The sequence below is a fragment of the Dendrobates tinctorius genome, unplaced genomic scaffold, assembly GCF_039654945.1.
Source record: "Dendrobates tinctorius isolate UK_male_01 unplaced genomic scaffold, ASM3965494v1 ptg000300l, whole genome shotgun sequence".
NCBI lineage: Eukaryota > Metazoa > Chordata > Amphibia > Anura > Dendrobatidae > Dendrobates > Dendrobates tinctorius.
The window spans coordinates 473975-489455 of NW_027361967.1; the positions used below are offsets into that span (position 1 = coordinate 473975).

A 15481-nucleotide genomic window follows, 5' to 3' on the forward strand; every position below is an offset into this window, starting at 1 on the left:
AAATGCTTTTTCTTCACCGTTTACATTTTAAGGAGATATTAAACAAAGCACATGGACAGATCATGATCAAAAGGCCTAAAAATCTTAACTATCTACAGAAAAGAAAATGTTAAACATTTGAGAAACGGTAACTGTTTCCTTTTGAACACATGAATATTTTTTAGTAATTTTTCCTCTATTTTGTTTTATTTCAGATTGACTTAGCTGTAAGAGGATTAAAAGGTAACCTGATAGCTGAAACAGACAGCACTTATCAGACACTAGCTGAATGATTATAGTCAGCTTGTTTGACTTTGAAACACTGAGGCATTACTGAGACAAATGTCCTTAAAAAATATGCTGTGGACAAAGTCAAAAAGGCAAAAAACACAAGCTCCACACAGGTCCGTCATCTTTAATTTGAAATATAGGAGGTTTCTACTTTAATGGTGAGACAAAGCATCTACATATTTGACATTGCTCCAGTGAGTAGAGCCCACTTAAAAATGTATGGGTTGCTTGTCTCTGCAAGCAAAAGCTGGGCACTAAACTGGCATACTTGCAATGCTGGATGGTTCAGAGTGAAAACACCTATAGGCTGACAATAGTAATTGCAGGTGTTGATTAACTCATTGTGCAAAATAATTTCTAAAATGTGATCACTTTGGGAGGTTTTCTGCTGTTTTGGTACTCTGCAAATTTCATCTGCAAGGTATTCCTGCAAAATCTGCATTGCAAAACCCAAATAGGGCTCTTCCTTTCAAAGCCCTGCTGTGTGGCCAAACAGTAGTTTCTGAAGAAATGTGGTGCATCACCGCATTTGTGAGAAATCTAACATTTCTAATATCCAAACAAAATAAATGGAGGTTTAAAAATTAATGCAGACGAAAAGTACGCATATAAAAAATGTTATTTATTGACTTTTTTGGGGTGGTGTGACAAGTTTTTAATCACAAGGAATGGTAACATTTCTGCTGACTAGCATGGAAGGAGTTAAGTTCCAATTGCATATCGAAGGTAGGAAGGCCGAGCGGTCTAAGGCGCTGCGTTCAGGTCGCAGTCTCCCCTGGAGGCGTGGGTTCAAATCCCACTTCTGACATCAACATTTAATTTCAAGATACTTTATCTTCGTTTATTGATTAGATGAGGTCAAACAAAACTTAGTAATGTGGTTTTGAAAAATTTCCTGAGAGTCTTTGGAGTGAATCTGAATTTGTCCTCTCAAAAAAGAACATCAAACAGATTTTTTGTGCATATGTCTGTTGTTCTTTTGGCACTAGAAAAATACTTTGGACAGTCAATGAGGAGGGACTATTTCTCCTCTTTGTGTTCTCTGTCCCTATTAGGGTAGGGAATCAACCTTCTACAGTGCTGTCATGAAATATATCTAGAAACGGATTTGCTGGTAAGTCTACTTTCATAGTTTTCACCTCATACATCAATAGACCATAACGATACTTAATAAACAAAAACTTAACAAGTAGGTAATCATAGTTTAAAAAATGTGAAATGCCCATGTCATTCTGACATGTTTCAGCACATTTTGGGACAAATGGTCTCACTTTTAACAATCAATAAAATATTTTCTCTAAATTTTTGTCTCTTTTTTGCTCCAATTGTTTGCATCTCATAAAAAATAAAACTTGATGTAACATTATGCATGCAAATTGTGTTTTATGTGCAACCATGACCTATTCTAGAAGCACAGGGTCAGAATTATACTTGTGCATGGAGACAAACTGAAAATGTAAAAATTCAATGGCAAAATTGCTGTCTTTTTCTACTCATTCACAAATAGTTAATGAATGTTATTAAATATGTACAGCAAAATGGAAGGCGTTTCAAATAGAAATCATGCTTCAAAAAACAGTCAAATGAAAAATTATAATATATCCCTCCAGGTGTGACACTTGACATTTGCAGAGTGTCAAACCCCCCAGAAAATGTATAGATATGGCCGAAATAGCTCATTTGGGAGAGCGTTAGACAGAAGATCTAAAGGTCCCTGGTCCAATCCCGGGTTTCGGCAAAATGCTTTTTCTTCACCGTTTACATTTTAAGGAGATATTAAACAAAGCACATGGACTGATCATGATCAAAAGGCCTAAAAATCTTAACTATCTACAGAAAACAAAATGTTAAAAATTTGAGAAACTGTAACTTTTTCCTTTTGAACACATGAATGTTTTTTAGTAATTTTTCCTCTATTTTGTTTTATTTCAGATTGACTTAGCTGTAAGAGGATTAAAAGGTAACCTGATAGCTGAAACAGACAGCACTTATCAGACACTAGCTGAATGATTATAGTCAGCTTGTTTGACTTTGAAACACTGAGGCATTACTGAGACAAATGTCCTTAAAAAATATGCTGTGGACAAAGTCAAAAAGGCAAAAAACACAAGCTCCACACAGGTCCGTCATCTTTAATTTGAAATATAGGAGGTTTCTACTTTAATGGTGAGACAAAGCATCTACATATTTGACATTGCTCCAGTGAGTAGAGCCCACTTAAAAATGTATGGGTTGCTTGTCTCTGCAAGCAAAAGCTGGGCACTAAACTGGCATACTTGCAATGCTGGATGGTTCAGAGTGAAAACACCTATAGGCTGACAATAGTAATTGCAGGTGTTGATTAACTCATTGTGCAAAATAATTTCTAAAATGTGGTCACTTTGGGAGGTTTTCTGCTGTTTTGGTACTCTGCAAATTTCATCTGCAAGGTATTCCTGCAAAATCTGCATTGCAAAACCCAAATAGGGCTCTTCCTTTCAAAGCCCTGCTGTGTGGCCAAACAGTAGTTTCTGAAGAAATGTGGTGCATCACCGCATTTGTGAGAAATCTAACATTTCTAATATCCAAACAAAATAAATGGAGGTTTAAAAATTAATGCAGACGAAAAGTACGCATATAAAAAATGTTATTTATTGACTTTTTTGGGGTGGTGTGACAAGTTTTTAATCACAAGGAATGGTAACATTTCTGCTGACTAGCATGGAAGGAGTTAAGTTCCAATTGCATATCGAAGTCAGGATGGCCGAGCGGTCTAAGGCGCTGCGTTCAGGTGGCAGTCTCTGTTAAAAATTTGAGAAACGGTAACTTTTTCCTTTTGAACACATGAATGTTTTTTAGTAATTTTTCCTCTATTTTGTCGCAGTCGCAGGTCGCAGTCTCCCCTGGAGGCGTGGGTTCAAATCCCACTTCTGACATCAACATTTAATTTCAAGAAACTTTATCTTCATTTATTGATTAGATGAGGTCAAACAAAACTTAGTAATGTGGTTTTGAAAAATTTCCTGAGAGTCTTTGGAGTGAATCTGAATTTGTCCTCTCAAAAAAGAACTCTAGGAACATCAAACAGATTTTTTGTGCATATGTCTGTTGTTCTTTTGGCACTAGAAAAATCCTTTGGACAGTCAATGAGGAGGGACTATTTCACCTCTTTGTGTTCTCTGTCCCTATTAGGGTAGGGAATCAACCTTCTACAGTGCTGTCATGAAATATATCTAGAAACGGATTTGCTGGTAAGTCTACTTTCATAGTTTTCACCTCATACATCAATAGACCATAACGATACTTAATTAACAAAAACTTAACAAGTAGGTAATCATAGTTTAAAAAATGTGAAATGCCCATGTCCTTCTGACATGTTTCAGCACATTTTGGGACAAATGGTCTCACTTTTAACAATCAATAAAATATTTTCTCTAAATTTTTGTCTCTTTTTTGCTCCAATTGTTTGCAGCTCATAAAAAATAAAACTTGATGTAACATTATGCATGCAAATTGTGTTTTATGTGCGACCATGACCTATTCTAGAAGCACAGGGTCAGAATTATACTGGTGCATGGAGACAAACTGAAAATGTAAAAATTCAATGGCAAAATTGCTGTCTTTTTCTACTCATTCACAAATAGTTAATGAATGTTATTTAATATGTACAGCAAAATGGAAGGCGTTTCAAATAGAAATCATGCTTCAAAAAACAGTCAAATTAAAAATTATAATATATCCCTCCAGGTGTGACACTTGACATTTGCAGAGTGTCAAACCCCCCAGAAAATGTATACATATGGCCGAAATAGCTCAGTTGGGAGAGTGTTAGACTGAAGATCTAAAGGTCCCTGGTCCAATCCCGGGTTTCAGCAAAATGCTTTTTCTTCACCGTTTACATTTTAAGGAGATATTAAACAAAGCACATGGACTGATCATGATCTAAAGGCCTAAAAATCTTAACTATCTACAGAAAACAAAATGTTAAAAATTTGAGAAACGGTAACTTTTTCCTTTTGAACACATGAATGTTTTTTAGTAATTTTTCCTCTATTTTGTTTTATTTCAGATTGACTTAGCTGTAAGAGGATTAAAAGGTAACCTGATAGCTGAAACAGACAGCACTTATCAGACACTAGCTGAATGATTATAGTCAGCTTGTTTGACTTTGAAACACTGAGGCATTACTGAGACAAATGTCCTTAAAAAATATGCTGTGGACAAAGTCAAAAAGGCAAAAAACACAAGCTCCACACAGGTCCGTCATCTTTAATTTGAAATATAGGAGGTTTCTACTTTAATGGTGAGACAAAGCATCTACATATTTGACATTGCTCCAGTGAGTAGAGCCCACTTAAAAATGTATGGGTTGCTTGTCTCTGCAAGCAAAAGCTGGGCACTAAACTGGCATACTTGCAATGCTGGATGGTTCAGAGTGAAAACACCTATAGGCTGACAATAGTAATTGCAGGTGTTGATTAACTCATTGTGCAAAATAATTTCTAAAATGTGATCACTTTGGGAGGTTTTCTGCTGTTTTGGTACTCTGCAAATTTCATCTGCAAGGTATTCCTGCAAAATCTGCATTGCAAAACCCAAATAGGGCTCTTCCTTTCAAAGCCCTGCTGTGTGGCCAAACAGTAGTTTCTGAAGAAATGTGGTGCATCACCGCATTTGTGAGAAATCTAACATTTCTAATACCCAAACAAAATAAATGGAGGTTTAAAAATTAATGCAGACGAAAAGTACGCATATAAAAAATGTTATTTATTGACTTTTTTGGGGTGGTGTGACAAGTTTTTAATCACAAGGAATGGTAACATTTCTGCTGACTAGCATGGAAGGAGTTAAGTTCCAATTGCATATCGAAGGTAGGAAGGCCGAGCGGTCTAAGGCGCTGCGTTCAGGTCGCAGTCTCCCCTGGAGGCGTGGGTTCAAATCCCACTTCTGACATCAACATTTAATTTCAAGATACTTTATCTTCGTTTATTGATTAGATGAGGTCAAACAAAACTTAGTAATGTGGTTTTGAAAAATTTCCTGAGAGTCTTTGGAGTGAATCTGAATTTGTCCTCTCAAAAAAGAACATCAAACAGATTTTTTGTGCATATGTCTGTTGTTCTTTTGGCACTAGAAAAATCCTTTGGACAGTCAATGAGGAGGGACTATTTCACCTCTTTGTGTTCTCTGTCCCTATTAGGGTAGGGAATCAACCTTCTACAGTGCTGTCATGAAATATATCTAGAAACGGATTTGCTGGTAAGTCTACTTTCATAGTTTTCACCTCATACATCAATAGACCATAACGATACTTAATAAACAAAAACTTAACAAGTAGGTAATCATAGTTTAAAAAATGTGAAATGCCCATGTCATTCTGACATGTTTCAGCACATTTTGGGACAAATGGTCTCACTTTTAACAATCAATAAAATATTTTCTCTAAATTTTTGTCTCTTTTTTGCTCCAATTGTTTGCATCTCATAAAAAATAAAACTTGATGTAACATTATGCATGCAAATTGTGTTTTATGTGCAACCATGACCTATTCTAGAAGCACAGGGTCAGAATTATACTTGTGCATGGAGACAAACTGAAAATGTAAAAATTCAATGGCAAAATTGCTGTCTTTTTCTACTCATTCACAAATAGTTAATGAATGTTATTAAATATGTACAGCAAAATGGAAGGCTTTTCAAATAGAAATCATGCTTCAAAAAACAGTCAAATGAAAAATTATAATATATCCCTCCAGGTGTGACACTTGACATTTGCAGAGTGTCAAACCCCCCAGAAAATGTATAGATATGGCCGAAATAGCTCATTTGGGAGAGCGTTAGACAGAAGATCTAAAGGTCCCTGGTCCAATCCCGGGTTTCGGCAAAATGCTTTTTCTTCACCGTTTACATTTTAAGGAGATATTAAACAAAGCACATGGACTGATCATGATCAAAAGGCCTAAAAATCTTAACTATCTACCGAAAACAAAATGTTAAAAATTTGAGAAACGGTAACTTTTTCCTTTTGAACACATGAATGTTTTTTAGTAATTTTTCCTCTATTTTGTTTTATTTCAGATTGACTTAGCTGTAAGAGGATTAAAAGGTAACCTGATAGCTGAAACAGACAGCACTTATCAGACACTAGCTGAATGATTATAGTCAGCTTGTTTGACTTTGAAACACTGAGGCATTACTGAGACAAATGTCCTTAAAAAATATGCTGTGGACAAAGTCAAAAAGGCAAAAAACACAAGCTCCACACAGGTCCGTCATCTTTAATTTGAAATATAGGAGGTTTCTACTTTAATGGTGAGACAAAGCATCTACATATTTGACATTGCTCCAGTGAGTAGAGCCCACTTAAAAATGTATGGGTTGCTTGTCTCTGCAAGCAAAAGCTGGGCACTAAACTGGCATACTTGCAATGCTGGATGGTTCAGAGTGAAAACACCTATAGGCTGACAATAGTAATTGCAGGTGTTGATTAACTCATTGTGCAAAATAATTTCTAAAATGTGGTCACTTTGGGAGGTTTTCTGCTGTTTTGGTACTCTGCAAATTTCATCTGCAAGGTATTCCTGCAAAATCTGCATTGCAAAACCCAAATAGGGCTCTTCCTTTCAAAGCCCTGCTGTGTGGCCAAACAGTAGTTTCTGAAGAAATGTGGTGCATCACCGCATTTGTGAGAAATCTAACATTTCTAATATCCAAACAAAATAAATGGAGGTTTAAAAATTAATGCAGACGAAAAGTACGCATATAAAAAATGTTATTTATTGACTTTTTTGGGGTGGTGTGACAAGTTTTTAATCACAAGGGATGGTAACATTTCTGCTGACTAGCATGGAAGGAGTTAAGTTCCAATTGCATATCGAAGTCAGGATGGCCGAGCGGTCTAAGGCGCTGCGTTCAGGTGGCAGTCTCTGTTAAAAATTTGAGAAACGGTAACTTTTTCCTTTTGAACACATGAATGTTTTTTAGTAATTTTTCCTCTATTTTGTCGCAGTCGCAGGTCGCAGTCTCCCCTGGAGGCGTGGGTTCAAATCCCACTTCTGACATCAACATTTAATTTCAAGAAACTTTATCTTCATTTATTGATTAGATGAGGTCAAACAAAACTTAGTAATGTGGTTTTGAAAAATTTCCTGAGAGTCTTTGGAGTGAATCTGAATTTGTCCTCTCAAAAAAGAACTCTAGGAACTTCAAACAGATTTTTTGTGCATATGTCTGTTGTTCTTTTGGCACTAGAAAAATCCTTTGGACAGTCAATGAGGAGGGACTATTTCACCTCTTTGTGTTCTCTGTCCCTATTAGGGTAGGGAATCAACCTTCTACAGTGCTGTCATGAAATATATCTAGAAACAGATTTGCTGGTAAGTCTACTTTCATAGTTTTCACCTCATACATCAATAGACCATAACGATACTTAATAAACAAAAACTTAACAAGTAGGTAATCATAGTTTAAAAAATGTGAAATGCCCATGTCCTTCTGACATGTTTCAGCACATTTTGGGACAAATGGTCTCACTTTTAACAATCAATAAAATATTTTCTCTAAATTTTTGTCTCTTTTTTGCTCCAATTGTTTGCAGCTCATAAAAAATAAAACTTGATGTAACATTATGCATGCAAATTGTGTTTTATGTGCGACCATGACCTATTCTAGAAGCACAGGGTCAGAATTATACTGGTGCATGGAGACAAACTGAAAATGTAAAAATTCAATGGCAAAATTGCTGTCTTTTTCTACTCATTCACAAATAGTTAATGAATGTTATTAAATATGTACAGCAAAATGGAAGGCGTTTCAAATAGAAATCATGCTTCAAAAAACAGTCAAATGAAAAATTATAATATATCCCTCCAGGTGTGACACTTGACATTTGCAGAGTGTCAAACCCCCCAGAAAATGTATAGATATGGCCGAAATAGCTCAGTTGGGAGAGCGTTAGACTGAAGATCTAAAGGTCCCTGGTCCAATCCCGGGTTTCGGCAAAATGCTTTTTCTTCACCGTTTACATTTTAAGGAGATATTAAACAAAGCACATGGACTGATCATGATCAAAAGGCCTAAAAATTTTAACTATCTACAGAAAACAAAATGTTAAAAATTTGAGAAACGGTAACTTTTTCCTTTTGAACACATGAATGTTTTTTAGTAATTTTTCCTCTATTTTGTTTTATTTCAGATTGACTTAGCTGTAAGAGGATTAAAAGGTAACCTGATAGCTGAAACAGACAGCACTTATCAGACACTAGCTGAATGATTATAGTCAGCTTGTTTGACTTTGAAACACTGAGGCATTACTGAGACAAATGTCCTTAAAAAATATGCTGTGGACAAAGTCAAAAAGGCAAAAAACACAAGCTCCACACAGGTCCGTCATCTTTAATTTGAAATATAGGAGGTTTCTACTTTAATGGTGAGACAAAGCATCTACATATTTGACATTGCTCCAGTGAGTAGAGCCCACTTAAAAATGTATGGGTTGCTTGTCTCTGCAAGCAAAAGCTGGGCACTAAACTGGCATACTTGCAATGCTGGATGGTTCAGAGTGAAAACACCTATAGGCTGACAATAGTAATTGCAGGTGTTGATTAACTCATTGTGCAAAATAATTTCTAAAATGTGGTCACTTTGGGAGGTTTTCTGCTGTTTTGGTACTCTGCAAATTTCATCTGCAAGGTATTCCTGCAAAATCTGCATTGCAAAACCCAAATAGGGCTCTTCCTTTCAAAGCCCTGCTGTGTGGCCAAACAGTAGTTTCTGAAGAAATGTGGTGCATCACCGCATTTGTGAGAAATCTAACATTTCTAATATCCAAACAAAATAAATGGAGGTTTAAAAATTTATGCAGACGAAAAGTACGCATATAAAAAATGTTATTTATTGACTTTTTTGGGGTGGTGTGACAAGTTTTTAATCACAAGGAATGGTAACATTTCTGCTGACTAGCATGGAAGGAGTTAAGTTCCAATTGCATATCGAAGTCAGGATGGCCAAGTGGTCTAAGGCGCTGCGTTCAGGTGGCAGTCTCTGTTAAAAATTTGAGAAACGGTAACTTTTTCCTTTTGAACACATGAATGTTTTTTAGTAATTTTTCCTCTATTTTGTCGCAGTCGCAGGTCGCAGTCTCCCCTGGAGGCGTGGGTTCAAATCCCACTTCTGACATCAACATTTAATTTCAAGAAACTTTATCTTCATTTATTGATTAGATGAGGTCAAACAAAACTTAGTAATGTGGTTTTGAAAAATTTCCTGAGAGTCTTTGGAGTGAATCTGAATTTGTCCTCTCAAAAAAGAACTCTAGGAACATCAAACAGATTTTTTGTGCATATGTCTGTTGTTCTTTTGGCACTAGAAAAATCCTTTGGACAGTCAATGAGGAGGGACTATTTCACCTCTTTGTGTTCTCTGTCCCTATTAGGGTAGGGAATCAACCTTCTACAGTGCTGTCATGAAATATATCTAGAAACGGATTTGCTGGTAAGTCTACTTTCATAGTTTTCACCTCATACATCAATAGACCATAACGATACTTAATAAACAAAAACTTAACAAGTAGGTAATCATAGTTTAAAAAATGTGAAATGCCCATGTCATTCTGACATGTTTCAGCACATTTTGGGACAAATGGTCTCACTTTTAACAATCAATAAAATATTTTCTCTAAATTTTTGTCTCTTTTTTGCTCCAATTGTTTGCATCTCATAAAAAATAAAACTTGATGTAACATTATGCATGCAAATTGTGTTTTATGTGCAACCATGACCTATTCTAGAAGCACAGGGTCAGAATTATACTTGTGCATGGAGACAAACTGAAAATGTAAAAATTCAATGGCAAAATTGCTGTCTTTTTCTACTCATTCACAAATAGTTAATGAATGTTATTAAATATGTACAGCAAAATGGAAGGCGTTTCAAATAGAAATCATGCTTCAAAAAACAGTCAAATGAAAAATTATAATATATCCCTCCAGGTGTGACACTTGACATTTGCAGAGTGTCAAACCCCCCAGAAAATGTATAGATATGGCTGAAATAGCTCATTTGGGAGAGCGTTAGACAGAAGATCTAAAGGTCCCTGGTCCAATCCCAGGTTTCGGCAAAATGCTTTTTCTTCACCGTTTACATTTTAAGGAGATATTAAACAAAGCACATGGACTGATCATGATCTAAAGGCCTAAAAATCTTAACTATCTACAGAAAACAAAATGTTAAAAATTTGAGAAACGGTAACTTTTTCCTTTTGAACACATGAATGTTTTTTAGTAATTTTTCCTCTCTTTTGTTTTATTTCAGATTGACTTAGCTGTAAGAGGATTAAAAGGTAACCTGATAGCTGAAACAGACAGCACTTATCAGACACTAGCTGAATGATTATAGTCAGCTTGTTTGACTTTGAAACACTGAGGCATTACTGAGACAAATGTCCTTAAAAAATATGCTGTGGACAAAGTCAAAAAGGCAAAAAACACAAGCTCCACACAGGTCCGTCATCTTTAATTTGAAATATAGGAGGTTTCTACTTTAATGGTGAGACAAAGCATCTACATATTTGACATTGCTCCAGTGAGTAGAGCCCACTTAAAAATGTATGGGTTGCTTGTCTCTGCAAGCAAAAGCTGGGCACTAAACTGGCATACTTGCAATGCTGGATGGTTCAGAGTGAAAACACCTATAGGCTGACAATAGTAATTGCAGGTGTTGATTAACTCATTGTGCAAAATAATTTCTAAAATGTGGTCACTTTGGGAGGTTTTCTGCTGTTTTGGTACTCTGCAAATTTCATCTGCAAGGTATTCCTGCAAAATCTGCATTGCAAAACCCAAATAGGGCTCTTCCTTTCAAAGCCCTGCTGTGTGGCCAAACAGTAGTTTCTGAAGAAATGTGGTGCATCACCGCATTTGTGAGAAATCTAACATTTCTAATATCCAAACAAAATAAATGGAGGTTTAAAAATTAATGCAGACGAAAAGTACGCATATAAAAAATGTTATTTATTGACTTTTTTGGGGTGGTGTGACAAGTTTTTAATCACAAGGGATGGTAACATTTCTGCTGACTAGCATGGAAGGAGTTAAGTTCCAATTGCATGTCGAAGTCAGGATGGCCGAGCGGTCTAAGGAGCTGCGTTCAGGTCGCAGTCTTCCCTGGAGGCGTGGGTTCAAATCCCACTTCTGACATCAACATTTAATTTCAAGAAACTTTATCTTCATTTATTGATTAGATGAGGTCAAACAAAACTTAGTAATGTGGTTTTGAAAAATTTCCTGAGAGTCTTTGGAGTGAATCTGAATTTGTCCTCTCAAAAAAGAACTCTAGGAACATCAAACAGGTTTTTTTGTGCATATGTCTGTTGTTCTTTTGGCACTAGAAAAATCCTTTGGACAGTCAATGAGGAGGGACTATTTCACCTCTTTGTGTTCTCTGTCCCTATTAGGGTAGGGAATCAACCTTCTACAGTGCTGTCATGAAATATATCTAGAAACGGATTTGCTGGTAAGTCTACTTTCATAGTTTTCACCTCATACATCAATAGACCATAACGATACTTAATTAACAAAAACTTAACAAGTAGGTAATCATAGTTTAAAAAATGTGAAATGCCCATGTCCTTCTGACATGTTTCAGCACATTTTGGGACAAATGGTCTCACTTTTAACAATCAATAAAATATTTTCTCTAAATTTTTGTCTCTTTTTTGCTCCAATTGTTTGCAGCTCATAAAAAATAAAACTTGATGTAACATTATGCATGCAAATTGTGTTTTATGTGCGACCATGACCTATTCTAGAAGCACAGGGTCAGAATTATACTGGTGCATGGAGACAAACTGAAAATGTAAAAATTCAATGGCAAAATTGCTGTCTTTTTCTACTCATTCACAAATAGTTAATGAATGTTATTAAATATGTACAGCAAAATGGAAGGCGTTTCAAATAGAAATCATGCTTCAAAAAACAGTCAAATGAAAAATTATAATATATCCCTCCAGGTGTGACACTTGACATTTGCAGAGTGTCAAACCCCCCAGAAAATGTATAGATATGGCCGAAATAGCTCAGTTGGGAGAGCGTTAGACTGAAGATCTAAAGGTCCCGGGTTTCGGCAAAATGCTTTTTCTTCACCGTTTACATTTTAAGGAGATATTAAACAAAGCACATGGACTGATCATGATCAAAAGGCCTAAAAATCTTAACTATCTACAGAAAACAAAATGTTAAAAATTTGAGAAACGGTAACTTTTTCCTTTTGAACACATGAATGTTTTTTAGTAATTTTTCCTCTATTTTGTTTTATTTCAGATTGACTTAGCTGTAAGAGGATTAAAAGGTAACCTGATAGCTGAAACAGACAGCACTTATCAGACACTAGCTGAATGATTATAGTCAGCTTGTTTGACTTTGAAACACTGAGGCATTACTGAGACAAATGTCCTTAAAAAATATGCTGTGGACAAAGTCAAAAAGGCAAAAAACACAAGCTCCACACAGGTCCGTCATCTTTAATTTGAAATATAGGAGGTTTCTACTTTAATGGTGAGACAAAGCATCTACATATTTGACATTGCTCCAGTGAGTAGAGCCCACTTAAAAATGTATGGGTTGCTTGTCTCTGCAAGCAAAAGCTGGGCACTAAACTGGCATACTTGCAATGCTGGATGGTTCAGAGTGAAAACACCTATAGGCTGACAATAGTAATTGCAGGTGTTGATTAACTCATTGTGCAAAATAATTTCTAAAATGTGGTCACTTTGGGAGGTTTTCTGCTGTTTTGGTACTCTGCAAATTTCATCTGCAAGGTATTCCTGCAAAATCTGCATTGCAAAACCCAAATAGGGCTCTTCCTTTCAAAGCCCTGCTGTGTGGCCAAACAGTAGTTTCTGAAGAAATGTGGTGCATCACCGCATTTGTGAGAAATCTAACATTTCTAATATCCAAACAAAATAAATGGAGGTTTAAAAATTAATGCAGACGAAAAGTACGCATATAAAAAATGTTATTTATTGACTTTTTTGGGGTGGTGTGACAAGTTTTTAATCACAAGGGATGGTAACATTTCTGCTGACTAGCATGGAAGGAGTTAAGTTCCAATTGCATATCGAAGTCAGGATGGCCGAGCGGTCTAAGGCGCTGCGTTCAGGTGGCAGTCTCTGTTAAAAATTTGAGAAACGGTAACTTTTTCCTTTTGAACACATGAATGTTTTTTAGTAATTTTTCCTCTATTTTGTCGCAGTCGCAGGTCGCAGTCTCCCCTGGAGGCGTGGGTTCAAATCCCACTTCTGACATCAACATTTAATTTCAAGAAACTTTATCTTCATTTATTGATTAGATGAGGTCAAACAAAACTTAGAAATGTGGTTTTGAAAAATTTCCTGAGAGTCTTTGGAGTGAATCTGAATTTGTCCTCTCAAAAAAGAACTCTAGGAACTTCAAACAGATTTTTTGTGCATATGTCTGTTGTTCTTTTGGCACTAGAAAAATCCTTTGGACAGTCAATGAGGAGGGACTATTTCACCTCTTTGTGTTCTCTGTCCCTATTAGGGTAGGGAATCAACCTTCTACAGTGCTGTCATGAAATATATCTAGAAACAGATTTGCTGGTAAGTCTACTTTCATAGTTTTCACCTCATACATCAATAGACCATAACGATACTTAATAAACAAAAACTTAACAAGTAGGTAATCATAGTTTAAAAAATGTGAAATGCCCATGTCCTTCTGACATGTTTCAGCACATTTTGGGACAAATGGTCTCACTTTTAACAATCAATAAAATATTTTCTCTAAATTTTTGTCTCTTTTTTGCTCCAATTGTTTGCATCTCATAAAAAATAAAACTTGATGTAACATTATGCATGCAAATTGTGTTTTATGTGCAACCATGACCTATTCTAGAAGCACAGGGTCAGAATTATACTTGTGCATGGAGACAAACTGAAAATGTAAAAATTCAATGGCAAAATTGCTGTCTTTTTCTACTCATTCACAAATAGTTAATGAATGTTATTAAATATGTACAGCAAAATGGAAGGCGTTTCAAATAGAAATCATGCTTCAAAAAACAGTCAAATGAAAAATTATAATATATCCCTCCAGGTGTGACACTTGACATTTGCAGAGTGTCAAACCCCCCAGAAAATGTATAGATATGGCTGAAATAGCTCATTTGGGAGAGCGTTAGACAGAAGATCTAAAGGTCCCTGGTCCAATCCCAGGTTTCGGCAAAATGCTTTTTCTTCACCGTTTACATTTTAAGGAGATATTAAACAAAGCACATGGACTGATCATGATCTAAAGGCCTAAAAATCTTAACTATCTACAGAAAACAAAATGTTAAAAATTTGAGAAACGGTAACTTTTTCCTTTTGAACACATGAATGTTTTTTAGTAATTTTTCCTCTCTTTTGTTTTATTTCAGATTGACTTAGCTGTAAGAGGATTAAAAGGTAACCTGATAGCTGAAACAGACAGCACTTATCAGACACTAGCTGAATGATTATAGTCAGCTTGTTTGACTTTGAAACACTGAGGCATTACTGAGACAAATGTCCTTAAAAAATATGCTGTGGACAAAGTCAAAAAGGCAAAAAACACAAGCTCCACACAGGTCCGTCATCTTTAATTTGAAATATAGGAGGTTTCTACTTTAATGGTGAGACAAAGCATCTACATATTTGACATTGCTCCAGTGAGTAGAGCCCACTTAAAAATGTATGGGTTGCTTGTCTCTGCAAGCAAAAGCTGGGCACTAAACTGGCATACTTGCAATGCTGGATGGTTCAGAGTGAAAACACCTATAGGCTGACAATAGTAATTGCAGGTGTTGATTAACTCATTGTGCAAAATAATTTCTAAAATGTGGTCACTTTGGGAGGTTTTCTGCTGTTTTGGTACTCTGCAAATTTCATCTGCAAGGTATTCCTGCAAAATCTGCATTGCAAAACCCAAATAGGGCTCTTCCTTTCAAAGCCCTGCTGTGTGGCCAAACAGTAGTTTCTGAAGAAATGTGGTGCATCACCGCATTTGTGAGAAATCTAACATTTCTAATATCCAAACAAAATAAATGGAGGTTTAAAAATTAATGCAGACGAAAAGTACGCATATAAAAAATGTTATTTATTGACTTTTTTGGGGTGGTGTGACAAGTTTTTAATCACAAGGGATGGTAACATTTGTGCTGACTAGCATGGAAGGAGTTAAGTTCCAATTGCATGTCGAA

The 15481-nt window shown here is 35.9% G+C and overlaps 1 non-coding gene across 1 annotated transcript; it reads left to right on the forward strand.

Moving 5' to 3' along the window:
* Positions 1 to 8175: 8175 nt before the first annotated feature.
* TRNAF-GAA (transfer RNA phenylalanine (anticodon GAA)) lies at positions 8176 to 8248 on the forward strand. Its single transcript has one exon. It is a non-coding gene; the product is annotated as a tRNA-Phe (tRNA).
* The last annotated feature ends 7233 nt before the right edge of the window (positions 8249 to 15481 follow it).